The sequence below is a fragment of the Mobula birostris genome, chromosome 3 (assembly GCF_030028105.1).
Source record: "Mobula birostris isolate sMobBir1 chromosome 3, sMobBir1.hap1, whole genome shotgun sequence".
NCBI classification, from domain to species: Eukaryota; Metazoa; Chordata; class Chondrichthyes; order Myliobatiformes; family Myliobatidae; genus Mobula; species Mobula birostris.
In genome coordinates this window covers 15,736,630-15,762,450 of record NC_092372.1, presented here as the reverse complement: position 1 = coordinate 15,762,450, position 25,821 = coordinate 15,736,630, and the positions used below count along the sequence as shown (strand labels likewise).

Here is a 25,821-nt window from a genome sequence, read left to right as displayed (position 1 = left end):
ACCAACCTTTGTGTCATCTGCAAACTTGCCAACCCACCCTTCTACCCCCACATCCAGGTCGTTAATAAAAATCATGAAAAGTAGAGGTCCCAGAACAGATCCTTGTGGGACACCACTAGTCACAATCCTATCCACAAGAAACAATCACGATATTTTGCATTTCAGTGCAAAATAGACATGTACAGCATATATGGACAAAGGATTATAACCTTGCTCTATTCTATGTCTAGATTTGGGGGGAAAAAATTCCCCCCCCCCAAAGGGTGGAGGACCAACAACTTATATTCTATCTAGTGGCATGAATATTGATTTCTCCTCTTGAGAAAGCATTTCCCCTCTCCTCTATTCCCCACTCTGACATTTACCTCTGCTCACCTGCCCATCACTTACCCCTGGGTCCATACCCCTATCCCTTTCTCCTATGGGAGACACTCTTCTCCAATTAGATTCCTCTTTCTCCAGCCCTTGACCTTTCCCACCCACTTTATTTATCGCCTTCTAGCTATCCTCCTTCCCTTTTCTCCCCAGCCCCCCCCCCACCGTTATTCAGGCATCTTCCCCTTTCCTTCTCAGTCCTGAAGAAGCGTCTCGGTATGAAACATCAACTGTTTATTCATTTCCATAGATATTACCTGACCTGCCAAGTTCCTTCAGTATTTTGTGTGTGTGTTGTTCCTGAAAACAGGTTGCTCAATATGACTAATAATAATGCAGAGGTAAGGTGCAAAGGACACAAATGAAAGGAAAATAAACCTTGAGAGAACTGTATTGGTGCTGATTGAATGGAGGGGCAAGAGTAGTAAATTCAATGTGGACTTGATAAGCAGATTGCTGTCGTGTGAACAACGTCACTGGAGAGATGCAGCTCATAGATATGAAGTACCTCTTTACTCAACAAAATGAGATACAGCAGGTATCATATTGAGACCCTTTCAGAGGAAGAGCCCTGCTTGACCCAATATTACATGGCATTTTATTTGTGAAAGATCAAAGGTCCATTCTATATTTACCTTGTATCTACAATGCTTCCTTTGAGTTACATATAATGTTCACACCTCCTTCTTCACACTCACACTCCAGGCAAGTGTTAATCAACGCAAACACGAGGAATTCTGCAGATGCTGGAAACTCAAGCAACAAACATCAAAGTTGCTGGTGAACGCAGGAGGCCAGGCAGCATCTCTAGGAAGAGGTACAGTTGACGTTTCAGGCCGAGACCCTTCGGTGTGTTGCTTAAGTGTTAATCAACATTGTCTGGTTTTTCAATTAACCACTGTTTTCACAGCTCTAGGAACCCATTGTTCAGAGCTGCATTTTAAATTTAACCTACAGTCCATATTCAGATCTGAAGATTGGTGGCTGAAGTTATTTGCTTATAGAAACACAGAAAACCTACAGCACAATACAGGCCCTTCAGTCCATACTGTGCCGACCATATCCTTACTTTAGAAATTACCCAAGGTTACCCATTGCCCTCTATTTTTCGAAGATCCATGTACCTATCCAGGAGTCTCTTAAAAGACCTTATCATTTCCATCACCGGCAGCCCATTCCATGCACTCACCACTCTCTGCATAAAAAAAAACTTACCCCCAACATCTTCTCTGTACCTACTTCCAAGCACCTTAAAACTGTGTCCTCTCATGTTAGCCATTTCAGCCCTGGTAAAAAGCCTCTGACTATCCACACAATCAATGCCTCTCATCATCTTCTATGTCATAACTCCAAAAATACCCTTTCACAAAGGTTTATTGATACACAGATAATATTGTCAATTTTAGACAAATAAGTGTCAATGCATAAATCAAGTCACTTTTTATTGTCATTTTGACCATACCTGCTAGTATAGTACACAGTAAAAACGACAACGTTTTTCAGGACCATGGTGCTACATGAAACAATAAAAACTACACTGAACTACGCAAAAACAACACAGAAACTACACTAGACTACAGACCTACCCAGGACTGCATAAAGTGCACAAAACAGTGCAGGCATTACAATAAATAATAAACAAGACAATAGGCACAGTAGAGGGCAGTAGGTTGGTGTCAGTCCAGGTTCTGGGTATTGAGGAGTCTGATGGCTTGGGGAAAGAAACTGTTATACAGTCTGGTCGTGAGAGCCCGAATGCTTTGGTGCCTTTTGCCAAATGGCAGGAGGGAGAAGAGTTTGTATGAGGGGTTTCGTGGGGTCCTTCATAATGCTGTTTGCTTTAAGGATGCAGTGTGTGGTGTAAATGTCTGTAATGGCGGGAAGAGAGACCCCGATGATCAGTCTTTTTCAGCTTAAGACAGTAGCTGTCGTCTTCTGCCTTCCTTGTGTTTTAAGTGTAGTTTGTCAGCCCACAAAATGCAAGTACTGCCAGGAACCATAGTGAACCATTCATTTGCAAATTCTGACTGACACACACACATGCACTTGTGCTGGCAGCTCATTCTACACTCACACAACCCTCCGAGTGAAGACGGTTCCCCTCATGTACCCTTTAAACTTCTCACCTTTCACTCTGAACCAGTGACCTCTGGTTGTAGTCCCACACAACCTCAGTGGAAAAAGCCTGCTTACATTTACCCTATCTATACCCCTCATAATTTTACATATCACTATCAAATCTCCTCTCAATCTTGTGCGTTATAAAGTATACAGTCCTAATCTATTCAACCTTTCCTTATAATGAAGGTCCTCCAGACCTGGCAACATCTTTGTAAATTTTCTCTACATTCTTTCAACCTGTTTTACACCTTTCCAGTGAGTAGGTGACCAAAACTGCACACGATACTCCAAATTAGGCCTCACCAACGTCTTAAACAACTTTAGCATATCATCCCAACTCCTGTACTCAATACATTGATTTATGAAGGCCAATGTCCCAAAAGCTTTCTTAATGATCCTATCTATCTGTGATGCCACTTTCAACTAATTATGGGCCTGTATTCCCAGATTCCTTTGTTCTACCACACTCTTCTGTGCCCTACCGATCACTGTGCAAGTTGTAACCTGGTTGGTCCTACCAAAGTACAAAACCTCACCATCTAAATTAAATTCCATCTGCCATTTTTCAGCCTATTTGTCCAGCTGGCACAGATCTCTCCGCAAGCCATGATAGCCTTGCTCTCTGTCCACAACGCCCCCATCTTGATGTCATCTGCAAATTTGCTGATGAAGTCAACGAGTCTCATCCAGATCATTGATGTAGATGGCAAACAACAAAAGGACCCAGCACCGACCCCTGCGGCACACTACTAGTCACAGGCCTCCAGTTGGAGAGGCAACCCTTTACTACCACTCTCTGGCTTCTCCCACAAATCCAATGTCTAATCCAGCTTACTACATCATTCTAAATGCTGAGCGACTGAGCTTTCTTGACCAGCCTCCCATGTGGGACTTTGTCAAATGTAGAAAGCATCCACTGCTTTGCCTTCATCCACTTTCCTGGAAATTTCCTCAAAAAACACTACGTTTGGTTAGACATGACCTACCACACACGAAGCCATGCCGACTATCCCTAATCAGTCCAGCTCTATCCAAATACTTATGTCTGGTCCCTTAGAATACCATCCAAAAACTTTCCCACAGATTGTTGGGTGGTCTATAATATAGTCCCATTAATGTGGTCATATGCTTCTCATTTCACAGTTCCACCCATAACGCCTACAAGTCGAGTTCCCCAGTCTGCCTTGATGGAGTACTGCCATAACATTTTCTCTGACTAGTAATGCCACCTCTCCCCCTTTAATCCCTCCCACTCCGTCATGTCCAAAACAACAGAAACCCAGAAGACTGAGCTGCCAGTCCTGCCCCTCCTGCAATCAAGTATCACTAACAGCTACAACGTCGTAATTCCAGGTGTTGATCCACGCCCTGAGCTCATCCACATTTCCTACTACACTTCTTGCATTGAAATATACGCCATTCAGGATAGCTCAGAATACTAGTTGCACCATGCTCAACCTTTTAATTTCTGATTTTGTCTAAGGTCTTACCAGCATCTGTCTCCACAACCTCTCCACTAACTGTTCTGGCACTCTGGTTCCCATCCCCTACAAGTCTAGTTTAAATGCCACTGTGCAGCATTAACAAACCTTCCCACTAGGATATTACACCACTCCAGTTCATAATGAACCTTGTGTACAGGTCCTACCTTCCCTAGAAGAGAGTCCAATGATCCCAAAGTCTTATGCCCTCCCTCTTACACCAACTCCTTAGCCACATATTAAACAGTATAATCTTCCTATCTCTAACCTCAGTTGCACCTGGCATGAGTAGCAATCCTGAAAAAACAACTCTGGAGGTCCTGCCCTTTAACTTAGCGCCTAACTCCCTGAACTCCTTACGTAGAACCTCATCACTCATCCTACCCCCGTCATTGGTACCTACATGGACAATGACCTCTGGCTGTCCTCCACCACCCAAGGAGGACTCAATCCAAAATGTCTCAGACCCTGGCACCCCAGAGGCAACATACCATCCAGGAATATCGTTCTCGCCCACAGAACTTCTTGTCTGTTCCCCTATCACCACAGCACGCCTCTTCTTCCCATTTCCACCTGAGTCACAGAGGCAGACCCAGTGCCAGAGACCCAACCACTACGACTTTCCTCTGTTAGGTCATTCGTCCCCCCACCCCCATCCGCCCCCACCCAACAGTATCCAAAATGATAATACCTGTTGTTGAGGGTGATGGTCACAGGGGTACTCTGCACTAGCTCCTTAACTCCTTTTGGACTGTCACCCAGATTCCTGTGCCCTACACCTCGGGTGTAACTACCGCTCAATATGTCTCATCTTTCACACCCTCAGCCTCCTGAATGATCTGGAGTACATCCCATCCCGGCTCCAACTCCTTAATGAAGTTTGTTAGAAGCTATAGCTGGATGCACTGAAGGTCTCCCTGCCTTCCCACATCCTGCAAGAGGAGCACTATCCTGTCTGGCATCTCTACTATCCTAGCTGAGCAGTTATAAAGAAGAAAAGGAAAAATACACTTTATCTAGAGCTTTTCTTTTATTTCTCTGACTGAAGCCTCTCTACACTGAAGCTTCAAAATCACCACTCATACGATGGCCACTGCCGTCATTTAATTTGCTTTTACTCATCAGTCCCAAACACGGATCGGCCACTGGCCAAAGCTCAATTACGCTGCCACGATCTACTGCAGCTTTTCTCTACTTGGCCAGCGAACCTGAGGGAAAGCCCCTCCTCTCAAACTTCCAATGGCCGGTTCAGTCACTGGTCAAAGCTCAAGTAGTCAATATTTTTGGGCCACAACCGTTCATCAGGCCAGGAAAGAAAGGGGAGAGAAGCCAGAATAAGGTGGTGGGTAGATGGAAGGAGTACTAGCCAGCAGGTGATAGGTGAAACCAGCCGAGGGGGAAGGTGGGATGCATTACCAGACATCCCACCTCTCCCAGAAGTTCCAGGAGTCTCCCACATATTAATAGCAGCTTCCTGACGCCCGCAAATTATATACAATATCCCGGAAATGAGAGGGAGAGCAGGAGCGGGCATCCTGATAGGTCTACTTAGCACAAAGAGAGACCAAAGAGTTTTCTCTGTGGGCGGGCTTCACAGTCGACCTCTGTCTCTCCATCAGTTCAATTTAATGTCCTGCACTGCCATGGCAGAGTGTTTCAAAAAAAAATATAAAACACACTTCACCCCAGACTACGCTAAGGTGTACCCCTGCCTAATAGGGGTTTGCAACAGTGACTTTTCTATTGCCCATGGTGGGTTAGGACTGTAAAAGACATGTTGAGGTGAGTTTAACAGGTGTCATTCGTTCATTAGCACAGCTATCGTTATTTAAAGTAGCTGGCTAGCTGCTAAGGAGCTGCTCTATTGCAGACATCCCACCTCACAGGGAAGTTCCGGGAGTCTCCAGCAAATTGATGGTGTTACCTCCCTGAAATGAGTTTTTGCAGGGTGAGATATCTGCATTACAACATATTCAAGTTATCAAAGACGAGGAAATCTGCAGATGCTGCAATTTCAAGTAACACACAAAAGTTGCTGGTGAACACAGCAGGCCAGGCAGCATCTCTAGGAAGAGGTACAGTCGACGTTTCGGGCCAAAGGGTCTCAGCCCAAAATGTCGACTGTACCTCTTCCTAGAGATGCTGCCTGGCCTGCTGCGTTCACCAGCAACTTTTATATTCAAATTAATTTGTGTTTACACACTGACAAGAATCTTTTGCTCAACTTTAATTCTGCTCAGCAAAAATTCCAGTCCTGACATAATGCAGATGGAGATTCGGGGACTAAAATTCAAGCAAAGCTTGAAAACTGAAGTTTTAATAACATTGGCCTGGCCAGTAAAACAAGGATTAGAGAACGCATTTACTTTCCTCTCAAAGCACTGGTTAGGCAGGGAGCCAAGCAAAGAGAGGTAAACTACCATTTCCTGTTGTTCATTTCTTCACATCTTACTTAGCACTAAAATAGGTTCCAAAGAAAACCAGTACAGTAATTATCAAGAGGCAGATTTATCTTCTCAGTCAGCTTCAGTATTTGGGCCCCAACAACATTAAGAACTGCTGCAAACCACATCTTTAACAATAATAAACAAGAGATTCTGCAGATGCTGGAAGTCTACAGTAACACACACACACACACACACACACACACACACACACAATGCTGGAGGAACTCAGCAGGTCAAGCAGCATCTAGATCAGGGGTTCCCAACTTTTTTTTATGCCCATGGACCAATGCCATTAAGCAAGGGGTGCATAGACCCTATGTTAGAAGAATAGAGAGTCAATATTTTGAGCTGAGACCCTTCATTGACTCTTCATTTCCCTGCATAGATGCTGCCTAACGAGCTCAGTTCCTCCAGCGTTTTTTGTGTGTCACTTTTTGACAATACTTTGCATTAGCATGACAATTCTCTTTCATGTTGCCAAGATTGATATCACATACAGACACAAACATTGCTTCCTGTGTGGTGAGTTAATAAAAGACTCTTTTCAGAGATATAGAGCACGAAATAAGAACTGGCAGGTTGCACCCTCACCAGTCCCTAAGTGAGCAGCCAAGGACCCCCAGAGAATGATGCTGATGAATTAATATTACACAATAAAGAGGCAGAGACATTCCACCGCCTATAAATCAGGAGCATGAAGAAATATTCTCCAGTGGCCTGAATGTACAAAGCCAACAACTTTCAAGAAGAGAAACTTAATTCAGGACAAAACAATCTGTACAATTGGTACAAGATTAAAAACCTTAAACATTCACCACATTTGCACAGTGGCTGAAGTTTCTCCATAAGACACAAGAGCAGAATTAGGCCATTCAGCCCATCAAGTCTACTCCACCATGGCTAATTTATTATCCTTCTCAATCCCATTCTCCCGGCTTCTCCCTGTGACTACTGACATACTTACTAATCAAAAACCTATCAACTTCTGCTTTAAATATTCCCAAAGACTTGGCGACCACAGCCCCACAGATTCACAACCCTCTGGCTAAAGGGATGGGGCAGCATGATAGCGTAGTGGTTAGCATAACACTTTCCGTACAAGCGACCCAGGCTCCACTCCTGTCGCTGCCTGTAAGGAGTTTGTACATTCTCCCTGTGACTGTGTGGGTTTCCTCTGGGTGCTCCAGTTTCCTTCCACAGTCCAAATATGAACCATGATAAAACTAGGATTAAATCCGGGGATTGCTGGGTGGCGTGGCTCAAAGGGCCAGAAGGGCCGATTCTGCGCTGTATCTCAATAAATGGTATAAATTACTCCTCAGAAACAGGAGAAAATCTGCAGATGCTGGAAATCCAAGCAACACACACAAAATGCTGGAGGAACTCAGCAGGCCTATCGAAAAGAGTATAGTTAACATTTTGGGCAGAGACCCTTCAGCAGGACTGGAGAGAAAAAAAAAGAGTCAGAGTTAGAAGGTGGGGGTAGGGAGGAAGAAACACAAGGTGATAGGTGAAACTGGGAAGGCGGGGAGGGGTGAAGTAAAGAGCTGGGAAGTTGATTTGTGAAAGAGATACAGGGCTGGAGAAGGGGGAATCTGATAGGAGAGGCCAGAAGGCCATGGAAGGAAGAAAAAAGGCGGGGGGGGGGGAGGAGCACCAGGGGGAGGCAATAGGCAGGCAAGGAGATAAGGTGAGAGAGGGGATGGGGAATAGGGGGGGGGGGACATTACCGGGAGTTAGAGAAATCGAAGCTCATGCCATCAGATTGGAGGCTGGCCAGATGGAATACAAGGTGTTGTTACTCCAACCTGAGTGTGGCTTCATTGCGACAGTAGAGGAGGCCATGGATCGACACGTCAGAATGGGAATGGGAAGTGCAATTAAAATGGGTGGCCACTAGGAGATCCTGCTTTTTCTGGCAGACAGAACGTAGATGCTCGGTGAAGCAGTCTCCCAATCTACGTTGGGTCTCACTGATATACAAGAGGTCACACCAGCAACACCTGATATAATAGACACACAGGTGAAGTGTCACCTCAGCTGGAAGGACAGTTTGGTGCCCTGAGTGGTAGTGAGGGAGGAGGTGTAGCACTTGTTCCACTTGTAGGGACAAGTGCCAGGAGGGAGGTCAGTTGTGAGGGATGAATGGACAAGAGAGTCCCGTTGGGAGCAATCCCTGTGGAAAGCAGAAAGTTAGGGGGTGGGGGGAAGAGGGAAAGGTATGCTTGGTGGTGGGATCCCATTGGAGATGGTGGAAGTTATGGAGAAATATGTGCTGGACACTGAGTCTGGTAGAGCGTTAGGTGAGAACGAGAGAAAACCTACCCCTGGTGGGGTAGCGGGAGGATGGGGTGAGTGAGGGCAGACATGCGTGAAATGGAAGAGATGTGGTTGAGTGCAACTTTGATGGTGGAGGAAGAGAAGCCCCTTTCTTTGAAGGAGAACATCTCCTTTGTTCAGGAATGAAAAGCCTCATCCTGAGAGAAGATGCGGCAGAGACGGAGGAATTGAGAGAAGGTGGTGGCATTTTCACAAGCAGCAGTGTGGGAAGAGGTATAGTCCAGGAAGCTGTGAGAGTCAGTGGGTTTGTAATAGACAGCAGATAAGCTGTCTCCAAAAATAGAGACAAAGAAATTGAGAAAGGGGAGGGAGGTGTTGGAAACTGACCATGTAAATTTGAGGACAGGGTGGAAGTTGGAGCTTAAACTGATTTCTGTCCTAAAGGGACATCCTTCTATTCTGAGGCAGTGCTTGCTTGTCATGGACTCCCCCACTACAGGAAACATCCTTTACACATCCATTCTATTTAGGCCCTTTGATAGGTTTCAATGAGACCATCCCTCATTCTTCTGAATGCCAGTGAGTATGGACCCAGGAATATCAAACACTCCTTATGCAATAACCCTTTCACTCCTAGGATACTCTGGACTCTCTCCAATCCTTTTAGAAAAGGGGCCAAAAACTGCTCACAATACTTTAAGTGTGGCCTAACCAATACTTTATAAAGTACCAGCATTACCTTCTTGCTTTTATTGGGTGCCATGGTTAATGCAATGCTATTATAGCATCAAAGTTCAAAAACAATGTCCTGTGTAAGGAGTCTGTCCATCCTCCCCATGGAATGCGTCCGGGTACTCTGGTTTCCTCCCACACTCCAAAGACACATCGGGTAGGTTAAATGGTGATTGTAAATTGTCCTGTGATTAGGTTATGGTTAATCGGGTTTGTCGGGGGCAATCCATAAATAAATATTCTAGTCCTCAAAATGGTTGGTGACATAGCACTTGCCTTCCTTACCACCAATTCAACTTGTGTTCCTTCATTGTCAATGGATTTAAATCATAGAACTCTAACCAACAGCACCATAGGAGAGCTTCCACGAGAAAGGATTACTGTGATCCATGACAGCCGTGGACCACTACCAGTGGATAATTAACTTGAGTGATAAATTTTAGCCAGCGATACCCAGATCCTTGGATAGCTACACGTGCCTGGGATATTATAGCCATTACAGAAACATGGTTAAGGGAGGGACAGGGCTGGCAGTTTAATATTCCAGCGCGCAGGTGCTTTGGGCAAGATAGTCCAAAGGAGAGAGTGTTGCATTTTTTAAATTTGGAGATACAGCAGAGTAACAGGTTCTCCCAGCTCAACAAGCTCACTCTGCCTAATTACACCCATGTGACCACTTAACCTTCTAACCCTTACGTAGCTGGAATGTGAGGGGAAGCCAGAGCACCCAGAGGAAATCCTCACAGTCACAGGAAGAAAGTACAAACTCCTTACAGACAACGGCAGAATTGAACCCGAGTTGCTGGCATTGGAATAATGTGATGCTAACCGCTGCACCATCGTGCTGTTCATTTAATTTGGGAGAATGTCACAGCATTCGTCAGGGATGAAATTGCTGAAGGATTACCCAGTGAGGTTTTATGGGTGGAGCTGAGAAACAAGAAGGAGACGATCACATCAACAACACACATCAAAGTTGCTGCCTGGCCTGCTGCGTTCACCAGCAACTTTGATGTGTGTTGCTTGAATTTCCAGCATCTGCAGAATTCCTGTTGTTGACGATCACATCGTTGGCATTGTACTAGAGGGATCCAATCAGACAATGGAAGTTAGAGGAACAAATATTTATGGAAATTGTGGCAAGATACTAGAATAGTAGGATTGCCAGAGAAGGGAATTTTAACTTTCCTAACTTGTCATACTGTTGTTGGTTTAGATAGGGTGAAGTTTGTTAAATGCATTCAGTAAGGTTTCCTTGGGCAATATAATAGACTGCGCACTCTTCAAGTCAAGTCACTTTTTATTGTCATTCTGACCATAAGCTGCTGGTACAGTACACAGTAAAACCGAAACAACGTTCCTCCAGGACCCTGGTGCTACCTGAAACAACACAAAACTACACTGGACTATGTGAGACAGCACAAGGCTACACTAGACTACGTAAAACAACATAAAAACTGCACTAGACTACAGACCTGCACAGAACTACATAAAGTGCACAAAACAGTGCAGGGCAGTACAATAAATAATAAACAAGACAATAAGCACAGAGGACAATAATAAATGATGTAGATGTCAGTTTAGTCTCTGGGTATTAAGGAGTCTGATGGCTTAGGGGAAGAAACTGTTGCACAGTCTGGTTGTGAGAGCCCAAATGCTTCGGTACCTTTTGCCAGATAGCAGGAAGGAGAAGAGTTTGTATGAGGGGTGTGTGGGGTCCTTCACAATGCTGTTGGCTTTACGGGTGCAGCGTGTAGTGTAAATGTCTGTAATGGCAGGAAGACAGACCCCGATAATCTTCTCAGCTGACCTCACTATCCGCTGCAGGGTTTTACGATCTGAGATGGTGCAATTCCCGAACCAGGCAGTGATGCAGCTGCTCAGGATGCTCTTGATACATCCTCTGTAGAATGTGGTGAGGATGGGGGGGTGGGAGATGGACTTTTCTCAGACTTCACAGAAAGTAGAGACGCTGCTGGGCTTTCTTGGCTATGGAGCTGGTGTTGACAGACCAGGTGAGATTCTCCACCAGGTGAACACCAAGAAATTTGGTGCTCTTAACGGAGTCATTGACGTTCAGCGGAAAGTGGTCGCTCTGTGGTCTCCTGAAGTCAACAACCATCTCTTTTTTTTTTGTTCACATTCAGAGACAGGTTGTTAGCTCTGCACCAGTCCGTTAGCCGCTGCACCTACTCTCTGTATGCTGACTCGTCATTCTTGCTGATGGGACCCACCACGGTCGTGTCATTGGCGAACTTGATGATGCGATTCGTGCTGTGTATTGCAGCACAGTCGTGGGTCAACAGAGTGAACAGCAGTGGACTGAGCACACAGCCCTGGGGGGCCCCTGTGCTCAGTGTGATGGTGTTGGAGATGCTGTTCCCGATCCGGACTGACTGAGTCAGGAAGTCTAGGATCCAGTTGCTCTTGGCTAATAGGGTGGGGCAGGTGACTGACCACAGGTGACTGACCACAAAACCATAAGACATAGGAACAGAATTAGGCCATTCAGCCCATCAAGTCTGCTCCGCCATTCCATCATGGCTGATCCTGGATCCCACTTAACCCCATACACCTGCCTTCTCACCATATCCTTTGATGCCATGACCAAACAGGAAACTATCAACTTCCACTTTAAATATACCCATGACTTGGCTTCCACTGCAGTCTGTAGAAGAGCATTCTACAGATTCACTACTCTCTGGCTAAAAGAATTCCTCCTTATGTCTGTTCTAAAAGGTTGCCCCTCAATTTTGAGGCTGTGAGGCTGACGCAACAGTACGGGAGCACTTTGGGACCAGTGACTACAGTTTTATTAGTTGCAAACTAGTTATGGAAAGAGACAGAATTGATCCACAGGTTCAAGTTCTAAATTGGGCAAGGTGAATTTTGATTGTATGATACTGAAGCTTGCAAAGGTTGATTGGAGTAGGTTGTTTATGGACAAAGGGACCACAGGCATGTGGGAGGCTTTTAAAGGCGAGATAGTGAGAGTTCAAGGTCTGCATGCTTCTGCTAGAGTAGAGGGCACATGGCCAAGTGATTAAGGCATTTGTCTAGTGATCTGAAGGTCGCTAGTTCGAGCCTCAGCTGTAGGCAGCGTGTTTATGTCCTTGAGCAAGGCACTTAACCACACATTGCTATAGTGTCTGTGTGAGGAGTGACACCCCACACAGACTTCCAATCTGCGCCTTGTAAGGCATGACAATGCCCGATGCAGGCCTCTCATGGTCTGAGTCGACGTTCCCTCCCTCCCAAAGGGCAAGGTTGGCGAGAGTGGGGAACCCTGGATGACAAGGGATATTGGAGGTACTGGCCTGAGGAAAAAAAGGCATGGGTCAGGTACAGTCAGCTCCAATAAAGTCTTGAAAAAGTGACATCAAGGCAAAAATAGGGGGCTTGAGGTAGCCTTGTCAAAGATGATCAAGGAAAATCTGAAGAAATGTTCGAAGTATAAAATTTATTTGGATTTTCATAATCCACATTACTGTAGAGGTGCTGGATGTCTTCAAAATTCCAACAACAGGGTGGGAGGCTAGAGAAGAAACTGCACAAGGCCTGACTGAGATTTTGACTATTCTTAGTGAAAAAAAGCAAAGTCCTTCAATGTTCTTCTGAACCTCCCATGCTGTGCCTTAAATCAACACCTTCCAATTATGAGCACTCCTACTAGAGGGAGAAGTTTCTCACTGCTAACCTCTCTATAGGGCTCTAATTCTGTACCCTTTTTCAAGTTCTTCCCAGCCTCCTCTGCTCCAGGGAAAACAAACCCACTCAATCTGGTCTCATCAAGTGAAACACCCCATCCCATGTTCTAGTGAACCACCTCCTCACCCTCCCTATGGCACCTCCTGTATTGCGGTGATTGGTATCCAGCTGTGGCCTAACTAATGTTTTACATCGCTGTACTACATCTTCCCTGATTGTACACTCAGTGGCGACATTATTAGGTACACATGAAACCCGGTGTAGCTGCCGTCTTTTTCTGCTGCTACTGTGGCCCATTTACTTCAATGCACCACCTGACGTCTTGTGCATTCAGAGATGCTCTTCTGCACACTACTGTTGTAATGCGTGGTTAGCTAAGTTACTGTCGCCTTTCTGTCAGCTTGAACCAGTCTAGCCATTCTCCTATGACATATCTCTTAACAAGGCATTTTCGCACACAGAACTCCAACTCACTGGATATATTTTGTTTTCTCACACAATGCATTTACAGAGAATGGTGTGGAAGATCCCAGGAGAGCAGCAGTTTCTGAAATACTCAAACCACCCCTGCTGGCACCAACAATCATTTCATAGTTAAAATCACTTAGATCACGTTTCTTCCACATTCTGATGTTTGGCCTGAACATCAAATGAATCTCTTGAACACGTCAAAGTGCTTTTATACATCAAGTTGCTGCCACACAATTGGCTGATTAGATACTTACATTAATGAGCAGGTTACAGGTGTACCTAATAAAGTGGCCACTGAGTGTACCTTATAATACCTCAACGAATGAAGGCAAGTATTCCATATGCCTTCTTAGCCATCTAATGTGTGGCTGCCTTGACTTTTTACACCAAGGTCCTCTGCTTCAAGATTCAAGTTCCTGGATGTCAACATCTCTGAAGATCTGCCCTGAGCTTTACTTCTTGAGGAGTTTGATGAGATTTGGCACGTCATTAAAGATGCTAGCAAATTTATACAGATGTACCGTGGAAGCGTTCTGACTGGTTGCATCACTGTCTAGTACAGAGGCAAAGTATATGATTGGAAAAAGCTGCAGAAGGTTATAAACTCAGCCAGCTCCATCATGGACACTAGCTTCCATGCCATCTAAAATATCTTCAAAGGGCAAAACCTCAGGAAGGTGGTATCCATCATTAAGGACTCTCACCATCCAGGACATGCCCTTTTCTCATTTCTACCACCCAGGGAGAAGGTACAAGAGCATGAAGACACACTCAATATTTTAGGAACAGCTTCTTCCCCTCTGCTATGAGTCCATGAATACTACATTATTATTTTGCTCTATTTTTATAGATTTCTTATTGTAACCTATAGCAGTTTATGTATTACACTATACTGCTGTCGCAAAACAAATTTCATGACACATATCTGATAATAAACCCAACTCTGATTCCACCATTGTATGTGGCCCCACCGTCATATATATCTCAGCTTTATTAGTCTTTCCATAATGGAACTCACATTTTTCAGGATTAAATTTCATCTGCCTTCATTCTGTCCATTTATCCAAATTGTCATTGCTCTTCATCATTAGAACAAATACGCAGGTGTCTCCACCATCTTTGGTTGAAGGTTCATTGTGAGGCCTCCATCGGTCAGGGTCGACCATGGACGTTGCATCTTAGCTGTCTAGATACACAACCTGGCAGTTTGATATGGAGAACAAGCTGCGGCTCATGCAGCAAGCTCCCCCTCTCCACAGAGCTGATGAATCCAAAGGAAAGGCAGAGACCGATACAGTTTGGCACCAGCAGTGTTGCAAGATGGCTGCCAGTCAGCATTGAGCTCAATGTAGGACCGCCTTTGGGACTCCAACTCTGGATTTTTTCCAACCTCAGTATTTACTCCCAAAGCCTTCCCTGTGAGCGCATATAGCCGCAAGGCAGTGGAGGTTTGAGACCAGGGTTTTTCTTCTCCTCGGTGAGCTGCCAACCGTGACTGATGAAACGCATCTGCCCAAAGCTACTGGTTTTAAGGTGCCAGGTAACCCACCTTTGCCCTTTCTCATGGCAACAGAGCGATTCCATTGGGCTTAGAGGCCAAGCCACACATGAAAGCCAGGAGCTGGACTTGGTTGTCAGAGGCTAAGGCACATGCTTTTGGGAGCATTTAATAGGTAATGGGAGCTTATCCCAATTACCATCCCTGGCTACAACAGCTTTATACAAACATAGAAAATAGGTGCAGGAGTAGGCCATTCGGCCCTTCGAGCCTGCACCGCCATTTATTATGATCATGGCTGATCATCCAACTCAGAACCCCGCCCCAGCCTTCCCTCCATACCCCCTGACCCCCATAGCCACAAGGGCCATATCTAACTCCCTCTTAAATATAGCCAATGAACTGGCCTCAACTGTTTCCTGTGGCAGAGAATTCCACAGATTCACCACTCTCTGTGTGAAGTAGTTTTTCCTAATCTCGGTCCTAAAAGGCTTCCCCTCTATCCTCAAACTGTGGCCCCTCGTTCTGGACTTTCCCAACAACGGGAACAATCTTCCTGCATCTAGCCTGTCCAATCCCTTTAGGATCTTATACGTTTCAATCAGATCCCCCCTCAATCTTCTAAATTCCAATGAGTACAAGCCCAGTTCATCCAGTCTTTCATCATATGAAATTCCTGCCATCCCAGGAATCAATCTGGTGAACCTTCTTTGTACTCCCTCTATGGCAAGGATGTCTTTCCTCAGATTAGGGGACCAAAACTGCACACAATACTCCAGGTGTGGTCTCACCAGGGCCTTGTACAACTGCAGTAGTACCTCCCTGCTCCTGTACTCGAATCCTCTCGCTATAAATGCCAGCATACCATTCGCCTTTCTCACCGCCTGCTGTACCTGCATGCAGTTATGGAACTGAGGCTCATGGGTGGGGGGAGGGGGGTAAAGAATTATCTGTTTCAAGCTTCACAAAGTAACATTGTCAGGTCTGCCTCTATACCGCTGAAAATCATTATAAACCCTTTGCATCAGATAAGATGTGCAGCAAGATCTTGCAGACCAGCAATGTCGCTGAGACACCAGAGACTGCAGATACAGAATCTGGATCAAAAGTAAATGACGGGAGGAACTAAGCAGGTCAGACAGCACCTATAGAGGGAAATGGACAGTTAACGTTTCAGGTCGAGAATCTTCACTTAGATCCAGGTGAGGAGGGGCCACTGCAAAATGGAGGGAGGGAACAGTGGAAATAGTGAAAAGGACTAGGAGGTGATAGGTGGAGGCAACAAAGGGCCACAAATGGTGGAGTGTGATTGAAAACGAAAACCTATTATTATTGTCACATGTACCGAGGTACAGTGAAAAGCTTGTCTTGCAAACTTCACACAAATCAAATCATTACACAGTGCATGGAGGCAGTACAAGTTAAAACAATAACGGAGTGCAGAATAAAGTCTAACAGCTACATAGAAAGTGCAGTGCAGGTAGACAATAGGTAACAAGTTAGATTGTGAGGTCAAGAATCTATCTTATCGGTAAGAGGTCTGGTCAACATTTGGGTGGAAGCTGTCCTTGAGCGTGGTGGTACATGCTTTCAGGTTTTAGTATCTTCTGCCTGATGGGAGAGAGGAAAAGCTAGAATGTCCAGGATGGGTGGACTTTGATTATGCTGGCTGCTTTACTGAGGCAGTACGGAGTATAGACAGAGTGCAAAAAAGATTGGTTTCCATGATGTGCCAAGTGGTGTCCACAACTCTGCAACACACACAAAATCCTGGAGGAACTCAGCAGGCCAGGCAGCATCTGTGGAAATAAGTACAGTCAACATTTCAGACCTGATGAAGAGCTTTAGCCCAAAACGGCTGTTTACTCTTTTCCATAGATGCTGCCTTGCCTGCTGAGTTCCTCCAGCATTTTGTGTGTATTACTCCGATTTCCAGCATCAGCAGATTTTCTCGTTTATGATTCCACAACTCTGTAGTTTCTTGCAATCACAGCTTGGTATGGCAACTCTTAAGTCTCCAGAGAGCATGCTTTCTATGGTGCATTGATAAAAATTGGCGAGGGTTGATAGAGGGAGCCAAATTTCTTTAGCCTCCCGGGAAAGTAAGATTCAAAATTTATCACATGTACATTAAAATGTAAAGTTAAATGTGTTGTTTGCATTAACAACCAATACATCCAAGGGTGTGCTGGGGTCAGCCTGCAAATGTGGCCACACATTCCAGTGCCAACATAGCATACCTACAATGCTTGGCAGAACAACACCGAGGAAGGGCATCAGCCCACTTCCGGCTGCCCAACATCCCACATCTGCGTTGCTTGCATTCAAATGTGGAGTGAAGGCTAAGCCTCTGGCCTGAACTCCAATTCCCTGCACATCCCTGCCCCCAAACACCAACCTGGATCCTAAAATCATCCTATGGAACCAAAAATAAACAACTAATAAAAATCAACTAAATCTGAGCCGCGATCTTGATGGAGACTGCAGTTCGAAACCATCATCATTCTGTGCCGTGTCGTAGGGTGTGGGTGATCATGGTCTTTCCATGTTTTTCTTGGCGTGTGCCTGCGAGTCTGTGCGTGTGCATGCATCTGTGTGTCCGTGATGATGTCTTTTTCATAGCTTTTACTGGGGGGGGGAGAGAGAGGGGGGGGAGAGAGAGGGGGGGGAGAGAGAGGGGGGGGAGAGAGAGGGGGGGGAGAGAGAGGGGGGGGAGAGAGAGGGGGGGGAGAGAGAGGGGGGGGAGAGAGGGGGGGGGAGAGAGGGGGGGGAGAGAGGGGGGGAGAGAGGGGGGGGGAGAGAGGGGGGGGGAGAGAGGGGGGGGAGAGAGGGGGGGGGGAGAGAGGGGGGGGAGAGAGAGGGGGGGGAGAGAGGGGGGGGAGAGAGAGGGGGGAGAGAGAGAGGGGGGAGAGAGAGGGGGGGGAGAGAGAGAGGGGGGGGAGAGAGAGGGGGGGGAGAGAGAGGGGGGAGAGAGAGGGGGGGAGAGAGAGGGGGGGAGAGAGGAGATATATATACATATATATATATATATTTGAGATTCGCAGTATTTTCCCTTTATTTTTACGAGGTCGAGTTGCGATCTCGACTCTTAACCCGGCACGGATGGAAAGCGTACCCAGGAGCAGACCTGACTAGTTTCAAACCCGGGAACCTCCACTCCCGGGTCTGGCACCGATGTTGTTGTGCCACCAGCCAGCCTAAGGCCTTTCCATGATCTTGATTGTTCTTGCCAATTTTTTCTGCAGAAGTGGTTTGCCATTGCCTTCTTCTGGGCAGTGTCTTTACAAGACAGGTAGCCCCAGCCATTGTCAATACTCTTCAGAGACTGTCTGCCTTGCGTCAGTGGGTCAGTGGTCACATAACCAGGACTTGTGATCTTTGTGATCTGCACCATCTGCTCATATGACAATCCACCACCTGCTCCCATGGCTTCACGTGACCCTGAACCAGGGGCGGGGGGGGGGGTGTAAAACAGGTGCTACACCTTGCCCAAAGGTGACCTGCAGGCTAGCAGAGGGAAGAAACACCATACACCTCCTTTAGCAGTGACGCATCTCCAACCCACCACCCAAGTTCGGTATCATCGTAGGGGAATTTTTTAAAAAAGAGTAGAGGCGGAGGTGAGCTTCCTTAGCGGTGGTGTCTAAGTTTTTGACTGAGATGGAGCACAGAACTAAGTGTTTTTTTTTGTTACTGTTTATTTTACAACATACCACTTTACGAGTAACATACTTTGAGATTCGGGGAATACAGATTGCAATAATGACAGGGTGACAGGAATGGCAGAGAGAACTGCACGAGTGAGTTGAGAATAGATGCTCTTGTAAGCATGGGAAGAGCCATAGGGCCTCCCCAGGGCTACAGCCAAGGAAGTTGCCTATAGGTCCCTGCAAGGATATGAGCAGAATACAAATGCATGCATGTCCAACAAAATGCCATACTTACACCTGCAGGAACAAATGGCTGAATTCTGCAGCCTTGTACAATGGGAAACATTTAGCTTTTCTCTTTGGAGTGAAGGGAGATGAGAGGCGACTTGATAAGAGGTATACAAGATATTAAGAGGCATAGAGAGATCAAGTTGACAGAAGGGACTCCCCCCACCCCCAGAGTGGAAATACTGTAGCTAATATGAGGGGGGATAAATTTGAGATTGGAGTAAAGTACAGAGGGATGTCAGCAGTAGGTTTTGGATTTTTATTACACAGAGTGTGACAGGATGTGGATTGTGCTACCAGGGGTGACAGTGAAGGCAGATACATTAGGGACATTCAAGAGATCCTTAGTTAGGCACATGGATGAAAGAAAATGGAGGGCCATGTGGGAGGAAAGGGTTGGATTGACCCTGGAGTGGGTTAAAAGTTGTGGGCCAAAGGGCTTGTACTGTGCTGTAGTATTCCTTGGTCTACTTTACCATCAAAGAAACAAAAAGGCAGCCAAACTTTAGCCCATCTCAAACCAACAAATAGATTTTTAAGATGTATGGAATGACTGCAATGTAGGCAAGGTCATTTGTAGAAAGGAGAATGCTGAAAGTCCAGAAATTACAAAAATGTATCGCTGACAAAAATAACTGTATTTGTATTATTTGAAAGATGGTAAAATCCACTCAGTACAGCTCAATGGAAACAGTCTATGGAACTCTTGATTGAAGAGAGGGGAACAAAGATTTTAAATTAAATACAATACTTGCATATACATTAAATATATTTTGTGCAACACACACACACAATGCTGGAGGAACTCAGCAGGTTAGGCAGTATCTATGGAAGTTAAGAGATACTTGACATTTCGGGCCAAGACCCTTCATCAGCACTCCATTATTTTGTACCTTGTTCCTTCTATTTTATTGCAGTTAATACCATCTTAATTATGAAATATATAAGCATTCAAGCATTACCTCATTCTGATTATTGCAAAATACAAAACTACAGAACCCAGGCTGTGGTTAGATTGAGGTCTTATCAGTTGAAAGCTACATTACCAATTTCAGAACTTGAAGACAACTTCAGTGAGTCAGTGTGTACTCACTGCCATCTTTTATGCATTGTACCATTGGATCCTAAGAAGAACTACTACACAGTTGAGGTCTATTGCAAGCCTAGCAGACATGCAGTGTGATCCTTAAAACCTCCTTTCAACCATCATACAACTAGTTTATCAGTAAAAGAAAATATGGACTACCTATGAAAGATACTCTTATTCTCTTGGAACTTAAACAGCACTGGGCACATTATTTTGTACGCAAAGACGAGGAAATCTGCAGATGCTGGAATTTCAAGCAACACACATCAAAGTTGCTGGTGAACACAGCAGGCCAGGCAGCATCTCTAGAAAAAGGTACAGTCCACGTTTCAGGCCAAGACCCTTCGTCAGGACTAACTGAAGGAAGAGTGAGTAAGGGATTTGAAAGTTGGAGGGGGAGGGGGAGATCCGAAATGATAGGAGAAGCGTAGGTGTTCAGCAAAGGTGGTAAGGGAGGAAGTGTAAGGGACCAGACGCAGCCTATCACCCCAGCCGACTCACAGGTGAAGTGTTGCCTCACCTGGAAGGACTGTTTGGGGCCCTGAATGGTGGTAAGGGAGGAAGAGTAAGGGAAGTGTACCACCCCACCAGCCTCCAGGTCCAACATATTATTCTCTGTAACTTCCACCACCTCCAACGGGATCCCACCACTAAGCACATCTTTCCCTCCACCCCCCCCTGCATTCCACAGGGATTGCTCCCTACGTGACTCCCTTGTCCATTTGTCCCCCCCACCCCTCCCCACTGATCTCCCTCCTGGCACTTATCCATGTAAGCGGAACAAGTGCTACATATGCCCTTACACTTCCTCCCTTACCACCATTCAGGGCCCCAAACAGTCCTTCCAGGTGAGGCAACACTTCACCTGTGAGTCGACTGGGGTGATATACTACGTCCGGTGCTCCCGATGTGGCCTTTTATATATTGGCGAGACCCGACGCAGACTGGGAGACCGCTTTGCTGAACATCTACGCTCTGTCTGCCAGAGAAAGCAGGATCTCCCAGTGGCCACACATTTTAATTCCACATCCCATTCCCATTCTGACATGTCTATCCACAGCATCCTCTACTGTAAAGATGAAGCCATACTCAGGTTGGAGGAACAACACCTTGTATTCCGTCTGGGTAGCCTCCAACCTGATGGCATGAACATCGACTTCTCTAACTTCCGCTAATGCCCCACCTCCCCCTCATACCCCATCTGTTACTTATTTTTATACACACATTCTTTCTCTCACTCTCCTTTTTCTCCCTCTGTCCCTCTGAATATACCCCTTGCCCATCCTCTGGGTCCCCCCGCCTTTGTCTTTCTTCCCAGACCTCCTGTCCGATGATCCTCTCGTATCCCTTTTGCCAATCACCTGTCCAGCTCTTGGCTCCATCCCTCCCCCTCCTGTCTTCTCCTATCATTTTGAATCTCCTCCTCCCCCTCTAACTTTCAAATCCCTTTCTCACTCTTCCTTCAGTTAGTCCTGACGAAGGGTCTCGGCCTGAAACGTCGACTGCGCCTCTTCCTAGAGATGCTGCCTGGCCTGCTGCGTTCACTAGCAACTTTTATGTGTGTTACATTATTTTGTGCTTTTTTTTTTATTTTGAGATACAGCACTGACTGGCCCTTCCAGCCTAACAAGCCACACTACCCAGCAACACACCGATTTAACCCTAGCCTAATTACAGGACAATTTACAATGGCCAATTGACCGACTAATCAGTAGGTCTTTGGAGTGTGGAAGGAAACCGGAGCACCTTGAGGAAAGCCCAGGGAGAACGTACAAACCTCTTTCAGACAGCACCAGGAACTGAACCACGTCACTGGCTCCATTATAGCGTTACACTATGCTATGTTATGGTGTCACCCCTTCAGGGAAGGACGCAGAGATCTTTTGCATTCATGGACCCCAGTCGCAAATTTCAGCCAAAGGCAGCAGGGGAGGCAGAGTGGTGGAGACTTCAACAGAAACCAGCTGTCTCCCCATGACCCAGCAAGCATCAGAGGGAATGCCACCCTGTCAATCTCAGGGAGACAGAGCATTGCATGATTAGGATCTGAGTGGCTGCCTGCCAGCAGCCAAGAAGGGATGAAAAAGGACACTTACCCTCCAAGTGTTCATGGCAAGTTACTATAGTGTAATCACAAACCAGTGAAGTGCAATACCTGAACAACATGGGAAAACTTTGCAAGAAATCGGTTCAATACCCAGCAAACACTGAAAATTAATAAGTTGCTCAGCTTTATATATGAAACTTACCAGGTGCTCAGTGCTGCCCATGCCATGATTCAAAATACAAGTGCACTCTGCAAAGAAAATTCAGCACTCAAACAGTTAAAGCATACATTTTTTTTTAGAAGACATGACAGCGAGCTGCAACAAATGTGCTGCAAAGGATCCTGGACAGGCACTGCAGAGTGTGCATGTCATCATGGCTGACTGCAGCACAAGACCCCATTTAGGCATCCTTGCAGACTGCCAGAAAATTAATTTTTGTCATGTGACCCGTACTAGAGCCAATTATACTCCTGATTGTGTTTTAAGAGTAAATTAATAAATAAGCACTGACTTTCCAAGTGTGCCAACAGTGCATGCGTAAATTTGTTGCGCCGTGAATTGCAAAATAAATCTTCTAACTTGGGTTGTACTGCATTCCCAGTCTCTCCTGGGACTCCAACACTGGTCTTAGTTTAACCCTATAGCACACCAAGTTGTATTCATGTGGATAAAGCCCCCATTTACATTAGTTATAGAACACTACAGCACAGAAACAGGCCATCTAGTCCATGCTGAACCATTAATCTGATTAGTCCCATCAACCTACACCCAGACCATGGGCCTCCATACCCCTTTCATCCATGTACCCATCCTAATTTCTCTTAAATGTTGAAATTGACCCCACATCCATCACTTGCACAGGCAGTTCCACACACTCACCACCCTCTAGTAGAAGAAGTTCCCCCTCATGTTCCCCTTAAACATTTTACCTCTCACTCTTAACCCATGACCTATTGTAGTCTCACCCAACCTCAGTGGGGAAAGCCTACCTATTTCCCTCATCATTTTGCATCCCTCTATCAAATCTCCCCTCAATCTTTTACACTCCAGGGAATAAAGTCCCAACCTACTCAGCCTTTCCCTATAACTCAGGTCCTTGAGTACCAGCAACATCCATGTAAATTTTCCCTGCTCCTTTTCAATCTTATTTACATCTTTCCTGTAGGTAAGATCTGTGTTGATTTAAATGTTTTGTTTGTTTCATAGAACATAGAAAACTACAGTAGCATACAGGCCATTTGGCCCACAATGTTGTGCCAACCTTTTACTCTAAATTCAATCTAACCCTTCTTTCCTACATAGCCGTGAATTTTTCTACCATCCGTGTACCTAATGTATCCGCATCTACCAACACCCATGGTAGGGCTTTCCCCTCACCCACCACTCTCTGTGTCAAAAATTCTATCTCTAACTTCCCCCCCCCACCCTATACTTTCCTCCATGCACCTTAAATGGATGTCCATCATCAATGTGCTTTGTCACATCCTCAAAGAATTCAACCAGGCTTCTGAGGAATGATCTGCCTCTCACAAAGCCATGCTAACTATCCCTAATCTGGCTGTGCTTCTCCAAATACTCATGAATCCTCTCCCTAAGAATCTTCTCCAATAATTTGTCCACCTCTGAAAAAATAGCTCATGGAACATAGAATAGTACAGCACAGGAACAGATCCTTTAGTCCACAATTAAGTTAGTAATCAAATTGAATTGAATGATCTTTATTGTCATTATACATAAAATGGCCAACTAAACTAATACTGCCAGCTCGTTGACCATATCCTTCCATTTTCCTCACATTCATGTGCCTATGTAAACATCTCTTAAAGTTTCTAATGTACAGTATCTGGCTCTACCAACACACAAGGCAGTACATTCCAGGTACCCACCACTCTCTGTGTAAAAAAATTTGCCCCTCACATCTCCATTAAAATTACCACATTTCACCTTTAACGTATGCCCTCTGGTATTAGATATTTCCACTATGGGAAAAAGATACTGTCTGTCTATCTATTCCTCTCATAATCTTGTAAACCTCTATCTCAACCTCCGCGCAAAGAAAACAACCCAAGTTTGTCCAATCTCTCGTTACAGAACAGGTCCTCTGATCCAGACAGCATCTTGGTAAACCTCTTCTGCATCTACTCCAAAGCCTCAACATCCTTCCTATAATGGGTCTCCAGAACTGTGGGCAATACTCCAGATATGGCCTAACTAGAGTTTCAAAAACCTGCAAAATAAATTCCTGACCTTCGAATTCAGTGTCTGGGCTAATAAAGGCAAGCATGCCATTTGTCTTCTTAACCACCCTATCAAACTGTGTGGCCACTTGCAGGGAACTATGAACTTTGACATCAAGATCCCTCAGCTCATCAACGTTGCTGAGGGTCTTGCCTTTAATAGTGCCCTGTCTCTTCACATTTGACCTATCAAAGTGCAACATTTCATGTTTGGGTAAAACTCTATCTGCCATTTTTCCACCCATATCTGCAAATAATCTATATCCCACTGTATTCTTTGCCAGTCTTCTATGCTATCCACACCACCACCACTCTTCGTATCATCTGCAAACATACTAACCCACCTATCTATGGTTTCATCCAGGTCATCTATTTACATCACAAACAGCAGTAGTCCCAATACAAATCCCCGTGAAACACCACTAATCACAGACCTTCAGCTAAAATAGGTCTATTTAACCACTACCCTCTGTGTTCTATGGGCAAGCCAGCTCTGAATCCAAACAACCAATTCACCATGGATACCATGCATCTTAATCTTCTAGATTAGCCTCCCATGAGGGACCTTGTCAAATGACTTACTAAAAGCCATGTCAACAACATCCACTGCTCTACCTTCATCAATCAGCCTGGCCAACTCATCAAAAAACTCAATCAAGTTCGTAAGACACGACTTGATCAGCACAAAGCCATTCTGGCTCGCCCAAATTAGGCCATGGTTTTCCAAATGCTCATAAGTCCTATCCCTAAGAATTCTCATCAGTAACCTCCCTACCAGAGACATGAGGCTCACTGGTCTATTGTTTCCAAGATTATCCCTGGTTCCCTTTTTGAAATTTGGAAAAACATTAGCAACTCACCAATCCCCCAGGACCTCACCTGTGGCCAAAACGGTCATGAAGATATCGGTCAATTCCCCAGCAGTCTCATCTCTTGTCTCTCTCAATAATTTGGGGTATATCCCATCAGGCCCTGGAGACATCCACCATAGTGCTCTTTAAGAGACCCAACACTACATCCTCCTTTACCGCTAAGTGACCTAGAATATTAATATGCTCGGCACTGATCTCCCTAACCTCTATATCCTTCTCCTTAGTAAATAAGGATGTAAGGTACTCATTTAGGACCTCACAGTTACTTAACTGGTCAATAATTCCCAGGTTATATCTATTCATTGTTTGAACAAAAGAACAACATTTATTACTATAAGACTTATTTACTTCCTTGGTGGTACACAGCTTCTATTTAGGACAGCAATGAAGGTCCCCCATCTCTGTTTGTGCTTGGGCGAAACCAACTTTGGTCTTGGTCTTGGCGGTGCTCAAAGCTTCCTTCATCATGCCAATAGCTTCTCCTTGGTTTTCACTACTGTCAGCCATGCAAGTCCTGGTTGGAGAC

At 45.4% G+C, this 25,821-nt stretch overlaps 1 protein-coding gene across 3 annotated transcripts in view; it reads right to left on the bottom strand.

The window, feature by feature from the left end:
- The window catches only part of znf532 (zinc finger protein 532), a 177,346-nt gene extending 154,824 nt beyond the window's left edge, over positions 1-22,522 (bottom strand). For all 3 annotated transcript variants that reach the window (XM_072252264.1, XM_072252266.1, XM_072252269.1), the window contains exon 1: positions 22,388-22,522. The gene's annotated coding sequence lies outside the window, so the exon portion shown is untranslated. The remainder of the gene's footprint in view (positions 1-22,387) is intronic.
- Positions 22,523-25,821: the final 3,299 nt, after the last annotated feature.